Genomic DNA, 20,499 nt, shown 5'->3' on the forward strand with positions numbered 1-20,499 from the left:
ATGGTTCTATTTATTCTGATCAGCCTGGTCAAACTAATGTATTTTGAGTGAGTGTTCGAGTGTTGAGTGTTTTTGTAATTGAGGTATGTTTTTATCTGAGTTGGGTGGAATTATTTTAGTGGATGTCCATGTATACTGATTAAATTATTAAAGATTTATTGGCTTCTTGCCACACTGGGATTACTTAAATACGCATTTAAATTGCACATTTGTGTAGGGTATTTTACACTCATATGCTTTGCTTTGTTTCTTTTGGTTGACTGGACTCACACCAAAATTCAGCCAAATGCTATTTAACACAAAGTTGTTCCAATTTCACTGGAATGCTGCAACAACATTTGCTTTGGTCTCCCTTTTACCTCTCAACATCAATGGTGTTGTTTACCCTGCTGTAGTTACTTCTGTGTTCCAAACCTGAAAATGTGGGAAGAGTCTTTTTTTTTTTTTTTTGAGATCCCAGTTTCAGCATTATGACTTGTTTAGCAAATGTTGTTAATTCATAACCACTGGTCAGTTGTGCGTAATGATGATGGCTCATCAATTCTATAAGAAGGAAATGCTTTGTAAGGCTTATATTCAGTGTGTATTTGTGTATGTGTGTGAATGTGTTCTTAAATCAGAAATAGATGAGTCAAAGCAGCTGCTCTAAACTCATTGAAAGGAGTTTTGTACCTTGGAAGTTTAAGAAATCTTTTGGGTCCAACAGCATTCAAGAGGAGATGTTGGTTGTTTATTAATGGTCATTTTCCGCTGAGATACTATTAATGAATTGAATATCTAATTTATTGCTAAGCTAGGATTTTCATTTCATGTTAGTCATGCTCAGATAGATTGGTTGTAATATACAATGGTCGCCATGAGCAATTGTACAGAAAACACTTAGAAAAACAGCACAACATGTGAGACTCAAAGGTACAAATCATGTTTCTCCAAGAACAGTTTTGTTCCTTTCCTTTAACCATACCTTGAAAGGCACAAGGAAGAGCACTGATGATATCAATATGCACCTTTTAATTTGAAATAAGGGTACCCTTATATCATGTATCAAAGGTACCCTTATATCATAAGCCCATTATATCATGTTTACCAGGCAAAATTTCAGGTTAACAATATAGCAAAACTTACACGTGTTGCAATAATAACTTCACTTATATAGGCTACCACATTTCAATATAGTACAATCAATGTGCTTCACAAGGGCAAAATAAATTTAGATGAAAAAGTAATGGAAATCCAGACAGTAAATGCAATAATAAAACAATAAACAAGCCATAAACATTTGATCATGGTTATATTAAGGCACTTACAATGGAAGTGAATGGGGTCAGTCCATAAACATTAAAATACACACAATTTCAAAAGTATAGCCGCAAGATGTAAACATTATACATGTTAAAATGTTTTTAATGTGATGGAATATCTGTTTAACATGATTCTATTGTGATAAAATTGATTAACAGGGTTAACCGGAGTTACATCGTCATGGCAACAAAGTTGTAACATTGGAGATAACTTTACACAGATACGGTTAGTAAGCTATTCTATCACACTAAAATCATGTCAAACCAATATTTGCATCTTGAGGCTATACTTTTGAAACAGTGTGTATTTTAACATTTATGGACTGGCCCCATTGTAAGTGGCTTACTTCAACCGCACGTTTTGCTTTTTTTTTTTTTATAAACGAGGAACGTCTTAAATTATTATTATTATATTTTTTTTTTTTGATAGAGCTTATTTTGTATTGAATGCAGAACATTCCTTTAAATGCTGGTTTTTATACTGTGTCCAACTCATTTAGCCTATATAAATGAGTGATTTCTAAATTTTTTTAGTTGAATCTATTGTAAAGTTATGTTCAAATTAATGATGTCACCATAATATAGATCCTCATTGTTTTTGTGCTGAATGCTCTGATATATATATATATATATATATATATATATATATATATATATATATATATATATAATATTGATCACTGTAAATTTAAGGAACTTCAGTGTATTTAGCTACATTTTCTTGCTAGCATAGCTAACTATTTCAAAGGGGTAGCTTGACTGTTATTTTAACTATTTAAAATAATGAGTAGGGTGTAGCTTTGGAAACTACAGTGTCAAAGTAGCTTTCCCAAGTACATGTGCTGTATACTTCTAATCCAACCAGTAGCTGTTTTCCTTATCAAGCTCTGAGGAGCTCAATAACTCGACACTTCACTCTCTCTATTGCGTGTTGTTTTCCTTTTCTAGTAAGCCTGACCATCTGTGTTACTATTCTCTGCATTGACGGCTATAGCGCAGGTGATAAAAGCTTAACCTTCACGTTAATGAAGCACTCATGCTAAAACATTGCTGTGTTCAAAGTGAGATGCCATGTTCATGAAATGAAAGGATTGTCTCTCTTCTCTTCAGATCAAAACCTTTAGAAGTTAAAAACACATTGTACCATTGCACTGACATCCAATAGAGCTTTTAATGAGAGCAAAGCACTATGGGTAGAGGACGGGATCAGTTACTGAAACAAAGGCCTAGTTAGAGATCTTTTCTTAAATTTAGTCCAAACTTTTGTTGCTAGTTAAATGCATGATATTGATTTTCTGAAGTACACAGCTACATAATACATAATCTGGATTGGTTCACACATTGTACAAACATTGTTTTGTATCTGTAGGCTGCACACTTTAAACTCTGGATCAGTTACATTTTTATTTTGTAGCTTACACTGCAATCAAATATCTGAGTACAGTGACAGTCAGTATCGTGACAGAACAACCTGCAGGTGTCGCTGTTGCTTTCATTGTCACCTCGGAGGTCTGTCAGCATTATTGCCTGTATGTCTTCCCTGCTTTATTTCATAATGAATAATAACAATATAATAAATTATAAAAATATTCATAACACCTAAATAATTCCCACTACCAGACAAAAATAGACTTTTGCTTTTGATTGTTCTGTTAGTGACAAGCACCTTTTAAGTGCAGGGTATTATTTAAAAATGGCATGAAAATTGATCTTTGTTAGCCGCTGATGAGGAAACATTTGAATAACAAAATCCTGAGCACAGTGATGTCTGCTCCTAAAGTGTTTCTAAACACTGCAACACTTTACGTATGAGAAATTAATTCATGAGTTCTTGGCATGGACACAATGTAGTCTGTAGAACACATGGGTGGCACCACACTGTCAAAAATGAAATTTGTTTGTACTGTGGATACCCAGAATTTTTAGAAATATTTACTTTATAGGCCTACTTAGTCCTAATGAAGTGCACCACGTGGTCTTCTGTATAGCTCATCTGCCTTGAGGTTCGATGTTCGATGCTATTCTGCCCACTACAATTGTACAGAGTGGTTATCTGAGTTACCATAGGTTTTCTGTCAGCTCGAACCAGTCTTGCCACTCTCTGTTGACCTCTCTCAACATCAAGGCATTTTCCATCTGCAGGACTACCGCTCACTGGATGTTTTTTGTTTTTGGCACCATTCTGAGTAAACTCTAGAGATTGCTGTGCATGAAAATCCCTGGAGATAAGCAGTTACAGAAATACCCAAACCAGCCCATCTGGCACCAACAATCATGCCACGGTCCAAATTACTGAGATCACATTTTTCCCCATTCTGATGGTTGATGAAAATTAACTGAAGCGCCTGACCCGTAGCTGCACAATTTTGTGCATTGCACTGATGCGACATGATTGGCTGGTTAGATAATCGCACAAATAAGCAGGAGTACAAGTGTTCCTAATAAAGTGCTCAGTTAGTGTATATATTGTATATACAGGTGCATCTCAATAAATTAGAATGTCGTGGAAAAGTTCATTTATTTCAGTAATTCAACTCAAATTGTAAAACTCGTGTATTAAATAAATTCAATGCATACAGACTGAAGTAGTTTAAGTCTTTGGTTCTTTTAATTGTGATGATTTTGGCTCACATTTAACAAAAACCCACCAATTCACTATCTCAAAAAATTAGAATATGGTGACGTGCCAATCAGCTAATCAACTCAAAACACCTGCAAAAGTTTCCTGAGCCTTCAAAATGGTCTCTCAGTTTGGTTCACTAGGCTACACAATCATGGGGAAGACTGCTGATCTGACAGTTGTCCAGAAGACAATCACTGACACCCTTCACAAGGAAGGTAAGCCACAAACATTCATTGCCAAAGAAGCTGGCTGTTCACAGAGTGCTGTATCCAAGCACGTTAACAGAAAGTTGAGTGGAAGGAAAAAGTGTGGAAGAAAAAGATGCACAACCAACCGAGAGAACCGCAGCCTTATGAGGATTGTCAAGCAAAATCGATTCAAGAATTTGGGTGAACTTCACAAGGAATGGACTGAGGCTGGGGACAAGGCATCAAGAGCCACCACACACAGACGTGTCAAGGAATTTGGCTACAGTTGTCGTATTCCTCTTGTTAAGCCACTTCTGAACCACAGACAACGTCAGAGGTGTCTTACCTGGGCTAAGGAGAAGAAGAACTGGACTGTTGCCCAGTGGTCCAAAGTCCTCTTTTCAGATGAGAGCAGGTTTTGTATTTCATTTGGAAACCAAGGTCCTAGAGTCTGGAGGAAGAGTGGAGAAGCTCATAGCCCAAGTTGCTTGAAGTCCAGTGTTAAGTTTCCACAGTCTGTGATGATTTGGGGTGCAATGTCATCTGCTGGTGTTGGTCCATTGTGTTTTTTGAAAACCAAAGTCACTGCATCCGTTTACCAAGAAATTTTGGAGCACCTCATGCTTCCTTCTGCTGACCAGCTTTTTAAAGATGCTGATTTCATTTTCCAGCAGGATTTGGCACTTGCCCACTCTGCCAAAAGCATCAAAAGTTGGTTAAATGACCATGGTGTTGGTGTGCTTGACTGGCCAGCAAACTCACCAGACCTGAACCCCATAGAGAATCTATGGGGTATTGGCAAGCGGAATATGAGAAACAAGAGACCAAAAAATGCAGATGAGCTGAAGGCCACTGTCAAAGAAACCTGGGCTTCCATACCACCTCAGCAGTGCCACAAACTGATCACCTCCATGCCACGGCGAATTGAGGCAGTAATTAAAGCAAAAGGAGCCCCTACCAAGTATTGAGTACATATACAGTAAATGAACATACTTTCCAGAAGGCCAACAATTCACTAAAAATGTTTTTTTTTATTGGTCTTATGATGTATTCTAATTTTTTGAGATAGTGAATTTGTGGGTTTTTGTTAAATGTGAGCCAAAATCATCACAATTAAAAGAACCAAAGACTTAAACTACTTCAGTCTGTGTGCACTGAATTTATTTAATACACGAGTTTCACAATTTGAGTTGAATTACTGAAATAAATGAACTTTTCCACGACATTCTTATTTATTGAGATGCACCTGTATATATTTTTATTTGAACCATTTTTAAATGCACCACATTATTTATGCACCAGTTGCTTTAATTGCTCCCTTAATAAAATATTGTATTTAGAGCAAATTATATGACCCTGATCACTACAACCCCCCCCCCTGTCAAATGGTCTTTGGTACATCCTGTCTTCTGCCTCTTCCCAGTCTTGCTTTTGGGCCTCCCATCTTCTTCTTCAGGCTGGGTTGAGGGAGTGGGAAGACTATCGAGTGAGGGTGGCTCAGAGCATTCCGGTGTTGAGGTGTCTGGTGAAGGGCACAAGAGTTACCCTGCCTCCACCACTTCCTGATCTAAGCCCTCTTATTTATTATTATAAAATGATTCCCTTGAGTTCGACACACTCTTGGAAACACTCAAACAAACACACAACTTAATAAATGCATGTCTGTGACATTCTGAATCATGAAGTGTATTTGAGATTACACTTTTCGCTCCAGGACCAACTGCTTTATCTGGCTGAAGTATCCATCCATCTTTGACTGAAAGTCGAACCTCAACAGAAGGTTTCTTAAGATTCACAAATCTCAAATGGGAATTGATAAGTCAACAGACTGGTCAGATCTCTGACTTACCTTTGCTTTCTCACCATCCACGTTCTGGTTATTAATTCAGGATAGACATACCCTGAGATTACATAAGATTACATTTTAAAAACTCATAAGCTCTTCTGCCAACTTTGAATACTAAATGATTTTTTTAGTTATGAATTTGATTATTTTGTACAATTAATTTCTAAAGTTTAAACATTTTGTCTCATAGTTAGAACCTCTTCCCAGGTGATATTTATAATTAATTTTATACTTTGATTGTTAATACAGGTCTTTTTGTAAGAATAGTAAAAATAGAAACAGAAGAAGATGTCTCTTTATGTTGAGAACTTGGAGTTTAAAGGTACTTGGAGTAAGACTAAAGCACTTACTGATAAAGCTGCATCCATCTCTTTCTGTTTCAAGGCCAGAGGGTTGTTATACACCCTGTTCTGCTAGAACTAGTCAAGTCAATTTTATTTGTATAGCAATTTTCACAACACACATCATTTCAAAGCAGCTTTACAGAAAATTATGATTTAACAGAAAAAGAAGCTGTAATATAGTAATGTCTTAGAGTCATAATAGTGCAGTTTATTAAAAAACATGATTGTAAATTGTGCCTTAAAATAAATAAATAAATAAATAATATTTGTATTTAGACCCCCATTGAGCAAGCTAAAAGTCCAAGTTTCAGGCAGGGGCCATTGAAGTATCCCATGTCTTATGGTTTGAGCTGGCATCAGTTCATCCTCTGTGAAGTCCATTGTAGTAGACTGAGGTGATATCTGGCAGGCACAGGCTTCAGTTAGTTGTCCTCACTCAGCAACACCTACAGTAGTAGTGGGAGTCGAACATCAGGCAAGACCAGCGCTGGATCTGGCAGGCTCTGGTAACCTCAGGATATGTATCCCGAGGTTAAGTTAGTACGAATATTCCATAGTTTAGGAGGCAAAAAGGAAAATGATCTACCTCATTTTGTGGATTTTAATATTCTAGGTATTACTAACAAGCTAGAAATTTAGTGAACATAATAAAATATAATGTGATAGAAGGTTACTTAAGTACTGTGGACCTGACTCTCTTTGGTCATTAAAAATCCCAGGGCATTTCTCAAAAAGATTAGGGGTGTAACCCTGGTGTCCTGGCCAAATTTGCCCATTGGCCTCTATCCATCAAGGCTTCCTAATAATCCCCTATATACACTCACTGAGCACTTTATTAGCAATACTATGGTCCTAACAAAGTGCAAAATGTGGTCTTCTGCTGTTGTAGCCCATCCACCTCAATGTTCAACGTGTTGTGCATTCTGAGATGATATTCTGCTAACTACAATTATACAGAGTGGTTATCTGAGTTACTGTAGCCTTTCTGTCCGCTTGAACCAGTCTGGCCATTCTCCATTGACCTCTCTGATCAGCAAGGCGTTTCTGTCTGCAGAACGGCTTCTAAGCCTGGTCTAGGTACATGGACAAGCTCAGAGTTGAAGATTGTTCTGAGCTCTCTGAAACCGAGGGGGGGTCTGAGAGTTGTTCTGCCTCCATTGCTGCCTTCTCAGGCTGGTCTGGGGTCAAGAACAGTCTTAGAGCTGAGGGCTGCTCTGAAATTTTCGGCTCGGGCTCAGCTGAGGGGCCAGCCCTTTCAGGCTGGACTATGGAATATTCATACTATCAGAGCAATTCAAGTTTGAAGTACTGTCTGTTTTCAGCAGGTGACAGTAAGCAAAATTCCAGCTGTATAGGCAACGCAGCAGTACAGAGAACAAACCACGCTCAGGCTTGCTTGACACTAGCGACAGCACAAGACGAGAGTGGGCTCTTACATTTAAACAGATGGATTGAGCACAATTCCTAATGCAGGGTTCATTGAACTTGACACAGTGACCTAAAAACTTTTTATACTATTGTTGTCAAAAGTACCGGTACTTCGGTACCAAGTCAGTACTAAAATAAAAAAGATGTAACGATACCAGTGATTCTACAGTACCAGTAGTACCGAGCACCGACTCAATCCGGTACCCACACACTGTCTTACTGACACACGGCTGCTTTCAAATGCTCACACGCTTATTTGAGCATGTGCTCTGTTGCTCCTTTTACACTGAAATGCACAACTAATCAAATTAAAATCATGATAGATCCTAGTGTGATTATTAAACCACGAAATGCTGCAATCTTAGTCTGTAAAGGGCTGCATGAGCTTTAAATTAATGTGTGAAGCAGACTGCTCAAACACTGGAAACTCCACAGACTATGAGAATCATTCACGTTGTATGAGAGACAGAGCAGAGCAGAGCACTAATCCACTCTGAAGTGTTATTTTTATATAATTTATATAATTAAATCACAGCATTTGAACTTTACCGATCACACTGGGCCATGTAGTGAACTGTTTATCCAGAGAAGTTAAACTTCCGTCAAAAATACACGTCAAAATAAAAGCACGATTCATAATAAAAGCTAAACGCCTGAAATTGAAGAAATGGCAACAGAAATATATTATAACTGTATAGTAAAATGTAATCCTCACTGTAGCATAATAAATTATTTATTATTTATTATTAAAAGAAATTAATAATAAATAATAATTAATGAATAATGATTGTAATAATAAAAATTAAGCAATGTATCGCAAGCAAGAGTGCTTTTGTACAGAATAAAAGTTTGTTAAAAATGCAATGGTATGTTGATAAGTAATTGTTCTATTTTTTACTTGTTAACATTTTTTTTAAAGTTTAAGGAAAATGCTTGATTAGATACCATTTCGATAATGAAATGAAATTAAACTTTAAAACATGGAATTCTGGAAAAATAATAAGAAAAAAGGAAAAAAGGATTTTGGGAAAAAATAAAACAGATTTCAATGGGGCCCTGCTTAAACGCTTGAAGGAAACATGCATATCTTTTCATTTATTATTTATATTGAAATTTAACTTTAGGCTAAAGGAGTGTGTTCAATAACACATTATCATATTAGCACATTTTTTCTGTGGTATTGAAATTGGATAGAGAACTGTGAAATTTAACCGGCATCGGTACCGACTACTGAAATTTTGGTACTGTGACAACACTTCCAAAATGAGATGCATATTGCCTTATATAGCCACTTTTTGAATTGTCTTATCCATTGCTTGATGTGAGCCGGTACGCAGTACTGGCAAACGTCAACAAAATGACGTCACAGTACCGGCAGCAACTCTTGAGTACTGGCAGCTCTTCTGTAATGACGGTACTGTCACCCAGATGGAAAAACGCTTATGAGGGCCCCACCCCTGCCTATTTATGAGTATAATTAATGCAATTTCCTTCTTATCTGTTAAAATTTGTATTGTTAATACCTTGTTTTACGTTATATGTCAAATGTAAATACATTTACAAAAATACAATAAAATGTGTGTTTATTAAAAGATACATAAGACAGAAAGTTACATAATTGTATAGATATGTATATCACAAAATATATTTTTCTGACAAATCTAACAAAGGAACAGAGTATATGGGGGTAAATAAAAGTGTGCAGTGGAACAAGATGCCTGAAGGTGGCATAATCTCACTTTTTGATAAGGAAGAAAAGTTGCATCTTGTGGCACAATATCACATTACATATTATTATTATTATAATGCAGAGATCATTCTAAAATAAGTGGCTTCAAAAGATTTTTGACACAGTAAATACTTGAATGTATAAATGTCATTAAATAACAAGAAACAAACAAAGTTTCATTTGTTTCAAAGAGCACAAGCTTTTTAAGCAATACATCTAAGGCTATGACATTCATCATTTGTAATTGTGACTAAGGGTACAAATACCATTTGTGGCCACTGTATATGTATTACTTTATGTATTAGTTCATTTTATTAATAAAAGTTATTATTCATCATTACCCATATAACTCATTTTAATAGAACCTAAAACTCTTGAATCACTATTTATGTTCTAGCTACGTAACTCAAACATTCCATACCATGATTTTTAGAGTACATCTATTTTGGTCTTATACAATAAATACTTGTTTAATTGTCATGTTTAAAACTATAAAATGCGACGGACATGACGCCATGAGAGGATCGGATGTGTGAACGGCAAGCTCTGTGCACTTTGCTAGTTTTAATACTTTTTATGATATAAACCGATGAGATTCAATAAACTGTTCCATAACAGATCTAGGAGGACAATATGTCAAAGAATTCAAAATCCTTGGGCTCTGGAGACATTAAAAGACACTTACATGCTCAAGCTGACACCCCTGAAAAGGCAGCAGGCCCGAGACTTGATTTGGTCGGAGAAGTACGGGAAATGCGGTGAGAGATGTTGAACATGTCGGCAATGCTGACGAAGGTCGTTGCTGACTTGGAGGATCTTGCTGTGATACGTTGATCGATCACTGCCATGGAGGCGAAATTCACTGATATGGTTACAAGAGTGGAGGATGTCGAGAAACGGATTGATTATCTGGAGTCATCGGAGAGGTAATTACCTGCTAATCTGCTAGCAATCAGGGTGGATTTAGAGCATGTCTGGGAGAAGTTGGAGGACATGGAAAACCGTAGCCAGTGGAATAACATCCGTATCATGGGAATTCCTGAGGGCGAAGAAGGACAGGATAAGGTGAAATTCCTAGATGGGCTCTTTCCGAGTCTGCTCGACATAGCAGGCCATAAGCTGGAAATCGAGCGAGCTCACAGGGTTCCGGCTTGGAGATCCATGGAGGAAGACAGGCCCCGATCAATTTCTGAGATCATCCAATAAGGATCTTGTGTTACATGAGGCAAGGAGTAAAGGAAGGCTTTCTTGGAAGAACCACAGCATTTTCTTGTTCCCAGACTTTGCGGACTCAACAAGAGAGAAACGTGATTGATTCAAGGAATGCAAGAAACTTTTACATCAATGGAAGGTCGCTTTTGCACTGATATTCCCGGCAAAATTGAGAACAGATGCTAAGGATGGCCGTAAAACATTCACATGCCCACAGCAAGCGATGTCCTTCATAAAGTCAATGGAGCAAGTAAGTAACCTTGTGGTACTCATGTTTTCTTTTTTCAATTTTTTTCTGTTCTAGGGGATGTTCGGTTTGACTATTGCACTAATGTTGAAATGTGGGCTTTATAATCCTGTTTTTGACACACAATCTATTTTTTCTTACATGTCAAAATGTCAAATGTTAAAATGAGTGGATTGTCTCTCCCCACGTGGAATGTGAATGGGTTGGGGCACCCCATAAAAAGAAGGAAGGTTATTTCTCTTCTTAAGCGTAAGAAATATGATATAGTGTTTCTTCAAGAAATGCACCTTTCCCCGCAGGAAGATATAGGGTGGGCATTTTTTTTTATAGTGCTGGCTCGAGTAAAAGCAGGGGAGTCATTACACTGATAAGTAAACATCTACAATTCAAATGTCTCAAACAGAGTAAAGATAAATTAAGAAGAGTCATTATTGTTTTAGCTGAAATTCAGGTACAAAGTCTTATTTTGGCGAATATTTATGCACCTAATGTTGATGATCAGGGCTTTTTTATAGATCTTGAAGTGATGTTGCAAGCCGCTGGCACCCCTTATGATATAATATTGGCAAGAGACTTTAATCTTTTGATGGACTCAGTCCTTGATCATAGTGAAGCAAAAGTGTGCATGTCCCCTAGAGCAACAGTGACGCTTCACTGGATGTGTAAAATCTGGGTCTTACAGATATTTGGAGACTTTTGAACCCATCTAGTAGGGACTATAAATTTTTTTCTTCAGTCCATAAGATTTACTCTAGAATAGATTTTTTTATTTTATATCTAAGTCCCTCATTTCATCTGTTGTTGATTGCTCAATTGGAAACATTTTAGTCTCAGATCACGCCCTGGTGTGTTTAGAGGTGTTGCCACATACGGAGAAAAAGAAATCATATAGTTGGCGCTTTAATGTATCCCTTTTGCAAAATCCTGAATTCCAACAAATGCTAAAGGCTGAAATCAATGTCTATATGGAGACCAACTGGTCCTCAGTATCCTCTGTGGGTGTGGCTTGGGAGGAACTTAAGGCAGTTCTTAGGGGCCGGATTAAACAGTATGCTGCTTTCACCAAAAAATCCAAAGCACAAGTACTCGTGGAATTGGAAGGGAATATTAAAAGTGCTGAGGGGTGGTCCCTCTTGAGCATTTTTCTGCTATAATACAGGACAATAAAGTAATACAGGAGAGTTGGCAACCCTGTTATGTTAGTTTTTTAATCACAACTGTACAATTAAGTGAATAAAGGGGTGAATTATAAACAATTTCACTACTTTGGTTTGAGCAGATGTGGCCATTTTTGAGCAGATGTGACTATGCACTAACTTCTAAAAACTTGCAATTTATTAGGAAACATTACATGTTTTTCTTTATATTCCCTTATCTCTAATATTATTTTTCTCACACAAAATTTGTTTTCTTGGGAATATTGTTTTAATTGGTAATACATTTACAGGTTTATCCCTCAATACCACTGTCCATCCTGTTAGTCTTTTGTAATATCCCTTTAACTATCAAAAGCCAGTCTTTAATGACATCATCCTCTAGAAAGTGACATCATTAACTTTTTCCATCCTGTTAACTGTCTTGCCATTCTGTAAATAATAAAGTTATAATGAATAAAGTTTAAGTGCCTGAGCTTGACCAGAGAATATCTCTGAAGTATGGGACAACCCACCTACCAACAATCCATCTCTGAGTGAGTGTGCCCCCACCCTCTGCCATGCCCAGTGCCCCCTGGTCCCACTCCCCTTTCACCTCAAACGGCTAATTAGTGGCTGAATATGCGAATGAGCACAGCCACCAAAGTGGGGTACTTTTTTCCTAAAATTAGTCAGGAATTAAGTGAGGTTTCAGTTGCCCTAAATCATATCATTAAAAAAAAAAATCCTCATGATCATCAGATTGTCAGGTCACCTGACCTTTTGTGTGGCGTAAAAATAAATATCGAAACATATTGACATCTGAATCATTGTAAACCTGTTCTTAAAATGTTGCACTGCTTATAGTCAATCAGGCTTGATTAAAAAGGAGGGAGGAACATTAAGAATCAATACGGTGGACAGCTCAGTGACTCTGACTACACAGTCAATTAACCAGCTGCCGAACATCAGGGAGCTGAGCTCCGATCAGTTTATCCATGTGTTCAGCTGAGGTGGGCCCCAGAGAGGAAATAGAGAGACTGGTTTTTATCCCAAAATTTCTTTGGTTGGATAATAAAGGTTAATAACAGTCCTTTCCATGTCATATTTGACATGACCAGTCATTGGAGTAATTACAATCATTATGTCCTGAAGAGTGTCGTCTTATCCTTCTTAAACATAGCCCGCTCCAGAAAATCAATTATTCAATCAGGAGGGCATCCCTCCTTCACTCTATTCAACAGCGGCTGAATGGAGCTGGTTCTCTTAATTTTGGGTCTGGAGGGAATAAATGTGACTACAGAGACCTATAATTTCATGGAATGTTACGTACTGTACGTTTCTTCTCATGTTCAGTGAACAGGAAGTTCTGTGGAATTCATTTTTTTTTTTCTAAACGTGAGTTAGCACGTTCTTGTTCTCTCGCTTTGTCTCTCTCAGTCCTGCAATACATGCTGGGATTGTCAGGATGTAATTTAAGTGCTTGGGCACAAACACCAAATGCCAAAAAGACAATGATGATGTATTGGGCTTTAAATGTAGTGGCTCTTGGTTCATGTGGGGGGTGTAATTAGGCTCAGTGGTACAGAAAAGAGTCAAAAACATACAATGGCGCTTCAGACACATGAAGACCATAGGCTACTGTCTGATAGTGGCACAAATAAAGCTGTCACACATAGTTTAATTGTATAAAAAGCTGGCCCAAAAAATGTTTGAGAGTTTAAGAGGCAGGCAGAAAGTACTGTGAATTTGAATATAGTTTGGAAAGAAAAGAAGAGGTTGTCATGGAAACAGCATCATCTTCACAATCTCACAGTTCTTGTTTAGGTTGTCATTTTGATCAAACATTAAAGGGATCATTCATCCTTCATTCACCCTCATGTTGTTCCAAACCTATGACTTTCTTTCTTCTGTCAAACACAAAAGGAAATGTTAGGCAGTATGTTCACCTCATTCAACATTCACTTTCATTGCATCTTTTTTCCAGGCTCACATTCTGCCTAACACCTCTTTTTGTATCCCACGGAAGCAAATCATTCAGGTTTGGACAGCATGATCTCATGAAAATGGTGACTGTGGTGACATTTTTGCAAAATAATATTATATGCTTCATTACACAAATGACAGTTCTGAAAGTGAAATGTCCAATCTCCATGCCGTGAGCTTTGAGACTGGGCAAGCATCAAATATTTTTAATACACATTATTAAACACTGTGCTCAAAACACATTATACGGGTGAGTGTAATGTCGCAGAAATGTTATAGACGTAAATTGTTGCCTTAGAACCCACCAGTCAATGGAAAAAATTATGTCACAGTGGTGAACTTCATAACTATATTTTTTTAATTCAGGACAGTAATATTGCTCATATCACACAAATTAAAGATTGTCATATATTCAGCCGAGCCTGTTTATATCCATTAAATCATACAATGAACCATAGTGCCAGAAGAGCTTGTTTTGACAAACAACAAAAAGAAAAAGGAAAGATAGCCAGTTACTAGCAGGCTATATGTTTCAACATCATAGGCCTCACATGTCACTCTTCCCACAGTTCAGAACCACTGGAATGGACAGCAGGAATTAACTAATCTGACCACCAAAGACAACAATCTTAACCTGAATGCACAAGGCAAATGTAACGTAGACATGGCAGTCTACATTCTTTAATATTATTTTTTTTTTTAAACAGACACTGCACCCTAACGTTAGAACTAAAACAGACAGAGCATAACACAAGGTCATGACTGCCAGAGATTACCACTTCTTAGCCTCAAACTAACAGAAACAATGACCTAGTATCTATGACCTAGTATCAATAACACAGATTTTTAATAAATACATTGACTTACCTTGAATACAAAATCCATGCATCTCTCCTTGCGAATGAACATCTCCGTCACTTTGTTGTAAAAGTCACCCGCTTGTTGAAGTTTCAATAGCATCTCTTTCTCGATTCCATTGAAATCAACTTTGCGAAATCCCAGTATGTCGCAGATGCTTACACTGTATCCATTTTAGTGCTGAATAACGCATTAGTTACGTGAACTTGAACGTGTTGACGCACGTCTTTCAACTTGAACATGTTGAAAACAAAAATCTAGCCTATCAGATAGCATGACTGAAGTGAAGGAGCTTCTGATTGGCTTACTCATTTTGGTAAGCATGCTTACCTTGGCCATTTGTAGCTGGCGTGATTCAATCTGAATGAACATACAGTGTTGAATGAAAGGGTGGTCAACAATGCTTTGAATCAGAGAAAGCAAAACATAAAGTGCTTATACCTGAGGGTGATGCCAAAGTGAATAAATGAATAACTGTCTGTGTTGCTCAACTAAGATGAAAGATGATGAATTTGAATGAAAACAGTAGTTTATATTAACAATTATATTTAAATATTTCATGGTGTAATATTTCTTTTCAACCTTCTGTTAGTGCGCTTACCTTGCTTAAATGGACAGCACATCCTTGCTTTTGGCTCACATGTCGATTCATGTGCTCTTCAGGACTCGTATCCTCGTCCTTTGCATCGCAAGTGGAAAACTCTATCAGCTTCAGTACCACCGCTCCCTATTCGCTTATTATGCAGTCTGTGTAGGAAACCAACTCCCTAGGGAGGTACCATCTTACCCTAGGGGGGCACCATATACTTCCACCGGCTGCCCTTCCTCGCATGTTATACGTTATTCAAAGACTTGATAGCAGTCATGGAACACAGACGGTCCTTTTGCGCAGTTGTTACTGTGTTTGTTTCCTCAACTTTCCATCGCGACCTGCAGCGGAATTGCACTGCAATAGTTGTGTTTCCTTATTAAGTCAAATTCTGTGATTCCCCCAATGTACTTGGTATTTAATTTATAGTGTGTGCATGTGTGATTTTTTCTTTTCCAACTGTACTACCACAAATTTGAATTCTTTCCACTTTGTTTACCTGTTGATATGATGTAGGACTCCATACTATGATGTAGTTATCCGTTCTGATCCACGCACATGCACACTCTTCAAACACTCATCAGAACTCTTCTTATGTGTTTACATGGCCACATTTTTCGGGAGAAACCTTGGTGTGTTAAACCTCTTTTTCTTAATACCTTTAATGGCATAAGGAAAATGGCGTTCTCGTTTAGGTGATTGTGACAAGTTTCTTTCACTCTCGCAAGGAGGAAGCGGGAGATGGCGAATCAAAATCAGAAGGTATCTTTATTTTCTCTCACTCCAATGCTTTTCAGCACACTCAAATGATGCCCACACACACACACAAGTGCAGGCTCGGTCTGGACTCCCCTCTCGGTCTGGACTGCCCCTTTTTATCCCTCTCTGCTCTCACTGCAAAACACAAACAGCTGTTAGAGATAACACCCACAGGTGGGACTCCTTACCGCTCTCATCTCCCAAACTCGCTCTCCATTCACAAATCGGTGCTCGACCATGGCCCCACCTCCACAGTTATGTTTTAGAATGCTGCCTTCTTCAAAATCCCTGGAATAAACCGTTTTCTTAAGTGCATATAAATCAGGGGTGATTCTAAGATTTAATTTTAGGGGGGCTTAGCCCCCAGTGACATTATTAGATGTGCACATTTAATGTATTTCATTCTTTAGCATAGATTGGTTTTTTTTTTTATTGTGTTTACATCATTCAAGATATCAAGCTAATATTAATTCAAAATATTTTCATTTTCTATAATTAACACATTTATAAAGTAAAAAAAACCACAAAAAAAAACAAACAACTGAAACCATTTAAAGAACCATTAAAATAATATATATTTTTAATTTTCCATTTATTATTATTTTTAAATAGTTTATAATATGAAATCAATCATTCTGAATTTTCTATAGATTAAAGTTATATAAAATTCCAAAAAAACTTAGTATTACAATAAATGTCACTTTTAGCTTGGCTGTTCTTTAGTGGAGTAAATTAAATCCAGATGCTGTTTCTCTGTATGTCAGAGAAATTATTCTCTGTAATAATCGCGTTATTCTCTGCTTTTGATGTTAAACCATAAAGAGACATCTCAACATGTGCGCACATTGGATAAGCCGGTGAGAACAATGGTAAAGCTGTTAACATGCCACGCGAAATCAGCGATATGGGCAAAAATCTACCTGTGCAGACCAGTTTATTCTTACGCTATTTAGGACCTTACAACAATAAAGGAACAGTGTTTATTGCGTTTACATGACCATACACATTGTTGGCTTGTTAATCATAATTGGTGTAAGAACGTGCATGTAAATGGGGGAAATGGGTATATTCATTCAGTGGGTCAAAACAATGATATGCATCTCTAAATCCCTCTCTCCAATGCTATTGGCTCGTTCTTTAGTCAGTCTTTACAGATAGAAAACACCGCCAAAGCAGTCTCGTGATTCAAACAAGTGCAGCGTTGCGACTGCCGCTTTTTAAAACATTTGGGTGCTGTTTGCAAAAACACAGATTTTTAGGGGGGCTGAGATGAATTTTAGGGGGGCTGAAGCCGTTCTAAATAGGGTCTAGCATGTAAACTGTTCATTGAGCTACTTCATCATGTTTAAGCTTGTAAATGTAGTTGGTTATGTAATGCAAACATTCAATTGAAGTCATGAGCTATAGTAAAAATGTTTAGAAGTCATAAATTAGCATTGTGTGAGGAACAGGGCAAAAAGTAAGTGTTTCCTATCTGTCACTCACTCGACGTTGTGTCGATGTGACCACTCTTGGGAGCCCGAGACATCTCTGGTCTTTGATCAAAGGCCAATGAAAATTGGCGAGTGGTATTTGCATGCCACTCCCCCGGACATGCGGGTATAAAAGGAGCTGGTATGCAACCACTCATTCAGATTTTCTCTTCGGAGCCGAACGGTCATGCTCACTGAGCTGAATTCCCACGACTGTTCATTCACCTCTACTGGATCTGACGGCACATTTCAGTGGCTTCTCCCTCCTCTGCACTGGTGCACTGCAGAGAATGCCCTTGGGTGCTTCGGCAGAAATAAGAGTATATTTCGCTATAAGAGTTTATTTCTCTAAAAGAGCGGCACACACGGAATGTCTTTTTTAAGACGCATCTTTTTAAAGATGCCTTTCCGATTGTGTGTCATTCCTGGTTGCACTCGTTATCTCTCGCATTCTGACGGTCACGATCACTGTCTTTTGTGTCTGGGCACTGCTCACGCGGAGACAGCATTTGTGGATGTTATGTACTCATTGCGAGGACATGTCCATGGCAACAATGCGGTCGCGGCTCGCCTTCATAAGAAAGCAAGCCACCCCAGAGGCTCCCCGCCTCGGTCGTTTTACCCACGGGTATGAGGCTAGCACGGCTAGCACTGGGGGTGATTTGGGGACCCCAGTGGGACCACCTCCGCCGGGTATCCCCCCGCAGACCTCCCATTCCCCAGCACGCTCGTCTGCCCCGATCGGGCTTCCGGATGAGTCCGCTGGCTCTTCTCATGGCGAGTTCAGCCTCTTATTCGGAGACCGCGAAAGTGATGAGCTCTCGAGCGCAGCATCGGAAAGCGGGCTCTTCCAGTCAGACGCGGAAGCCTAGGCGGACGATGTCCACATTAGTGGTCCAGAAGCGCCACCTTTGGCTCAAACTGGTCAAGATGGGTGAGGCCAACAGGACACGGTTCCTTGCTGCCCCCATCTCCCAGGCTGGCCTGTTCGGCGACACCATCAAGGACTTTGCCCAGCAGTTCTCGACGGTGGAGCAGAAGATGGAGGCTTTCCGGCATATCCTGCCCCGGCACGGCTCAAGATCCCTCACCCCGTCTGCTCATCACCAAGGGCGTCCCCCTGCGGTGACTGCACCGGCTCTGCCACAGCCCGCCCCTTCGGCCCGGCCCCGGCGTGGAGCCCACCGCAGGAAGCAGACGCCACCCGTCTCGCGGCCGCCAAGAACCCGTGAAAGGCTTCAAAGCACCCTTGAGACGGGCAACCCAGGGACGACGAAACCCGCTGCTCTGGAGCTGGTAAGCAGACCTCTCCATCTTTTTGTTACCTTTGCATTTAATTGCGCTGCATGCCCAAGTGGCTGCAGTACTCAAGATTTCAGCAAGAACGGTTTCCTTGTTCCCTGGGTCACGTATACGGTGTGCACGGCCGTCATCACGACCACCGTCCAACACTCTATTTGGCAGGTTTGGCACTCCAGCGGCGGTCTCCCGCCCCTGAGCGCCCAGTTGTGGCACAAATCCGCCCCCGATGTGACAGTTTCCACAGGTCATGAGGACAGACCGCTTCCTCCCCCGTCCCAGGCTGTTCCGGGGGTGGTCATAAGGAGTCAGGTAAGTGCTTCGATGTCCCTAGACTCAGCACGGCTACGACATGGTGTGGCACCTCGAGCACGGCCCCGCCGCGAGGCCCCACCTGCCGGTATGTCCGACGACGTTATCCCTTTGGTCCCCCTTGCGCGGAACTTGGACGCATGCCTTGCGCTTTCCAATCCGTCGCGATGGCTGGTCCAGACCATCCGACTTGGCTACGCGATTCAGTTTGCCAGGCGTCCGCCCAGGTTCAGCTGTGTCCACTTCACGAAAATGCTGCTACCTTGCGCACGGAGATCGCTACCCTCCTACGGAAGGGCGCGATAGAACCTGTCCTTCAGGCCGAGATGAAGAAGGGGTTTTACAGCCCCTACTTCATCGTACCAAAAAAAGGTGGTGGGTTGCGGCCAATCTTGGACCTGCGAGTACTGAACCGGGCTTTACACAGACTCCCGTTCAAGATGCGGACGCAAAAACGCATTCTGGCGAGCATCCGGCATCAAGATTGGCTCCCGGCGGTAGACTGAAGGACGAATACTTCCATGTCTCGATCCTTCCTCGACACAGACCCTTCCTGCAGTTTGCAATCGAGGGTCAGGCATATCAGTACAAGGTCCTCCCTTTCGGCCTGTCCCTGTCTCCTCGCATCTTCACGAAGGTCGCAGAGGCAGCCCTTGCCCCGCTAAGGGAGGTGGGCATTCGCATTCTCAACTATCTCGACGACTGGCTAATCTTAGCTCACTCTCGGGACATGTTGTGCGCACATAGGGATTTGTTGCTCTCGCACCTCAGCCAACTAGGGCTTCAGGTCAACTGGGAAAAGAGCAAGCTCCTCCCTGTTCAGAGCATCTCTTTTCTTGGTTTGGAGTTGGACTCAGTTTCTTTGACAGCGTGCCTCACGAACGAGCACACCCAGTCCATGTTGGCCTGTTTGAAAGCGTTCAAACAGAAAACAGCGGTTCCACTGAAACTTTTTCAGAGGCTCCTGGAGCATATGGCATCCTCAGCGGTGGCCACTCCGCTCAGGTTGATGCATATGAGACCACTTCAGCACTGGCTTCAGACTCGAGTCCCGAGATGGGCATTGTGCCACGGGACACATCGCATGGTCATCACGCCGGTCTGTCACCGTCTATTCAGCCCTTGGACCAACCTCTCGTTTCTACGGGCAGGTGTTCACGTAGAACTGGTCTC

Source organism: Myxocyprinus asiaticus, chromosome 19 (genome assembly GCF_019703515.2).
Source record: "Myxocyprinus asiaticus isolate MX2 ecotype Aquarium Trade chromosome 19, UBuf_Myxa_2, whole genome shotgun sequence".
Lineage (NCBI taxonomy): Eukaryota > Metazoa > Chordata > Actinopteri > Cypriniformes > Catostomidae > Myxocyprinus > Myxocyprinus asiaticus.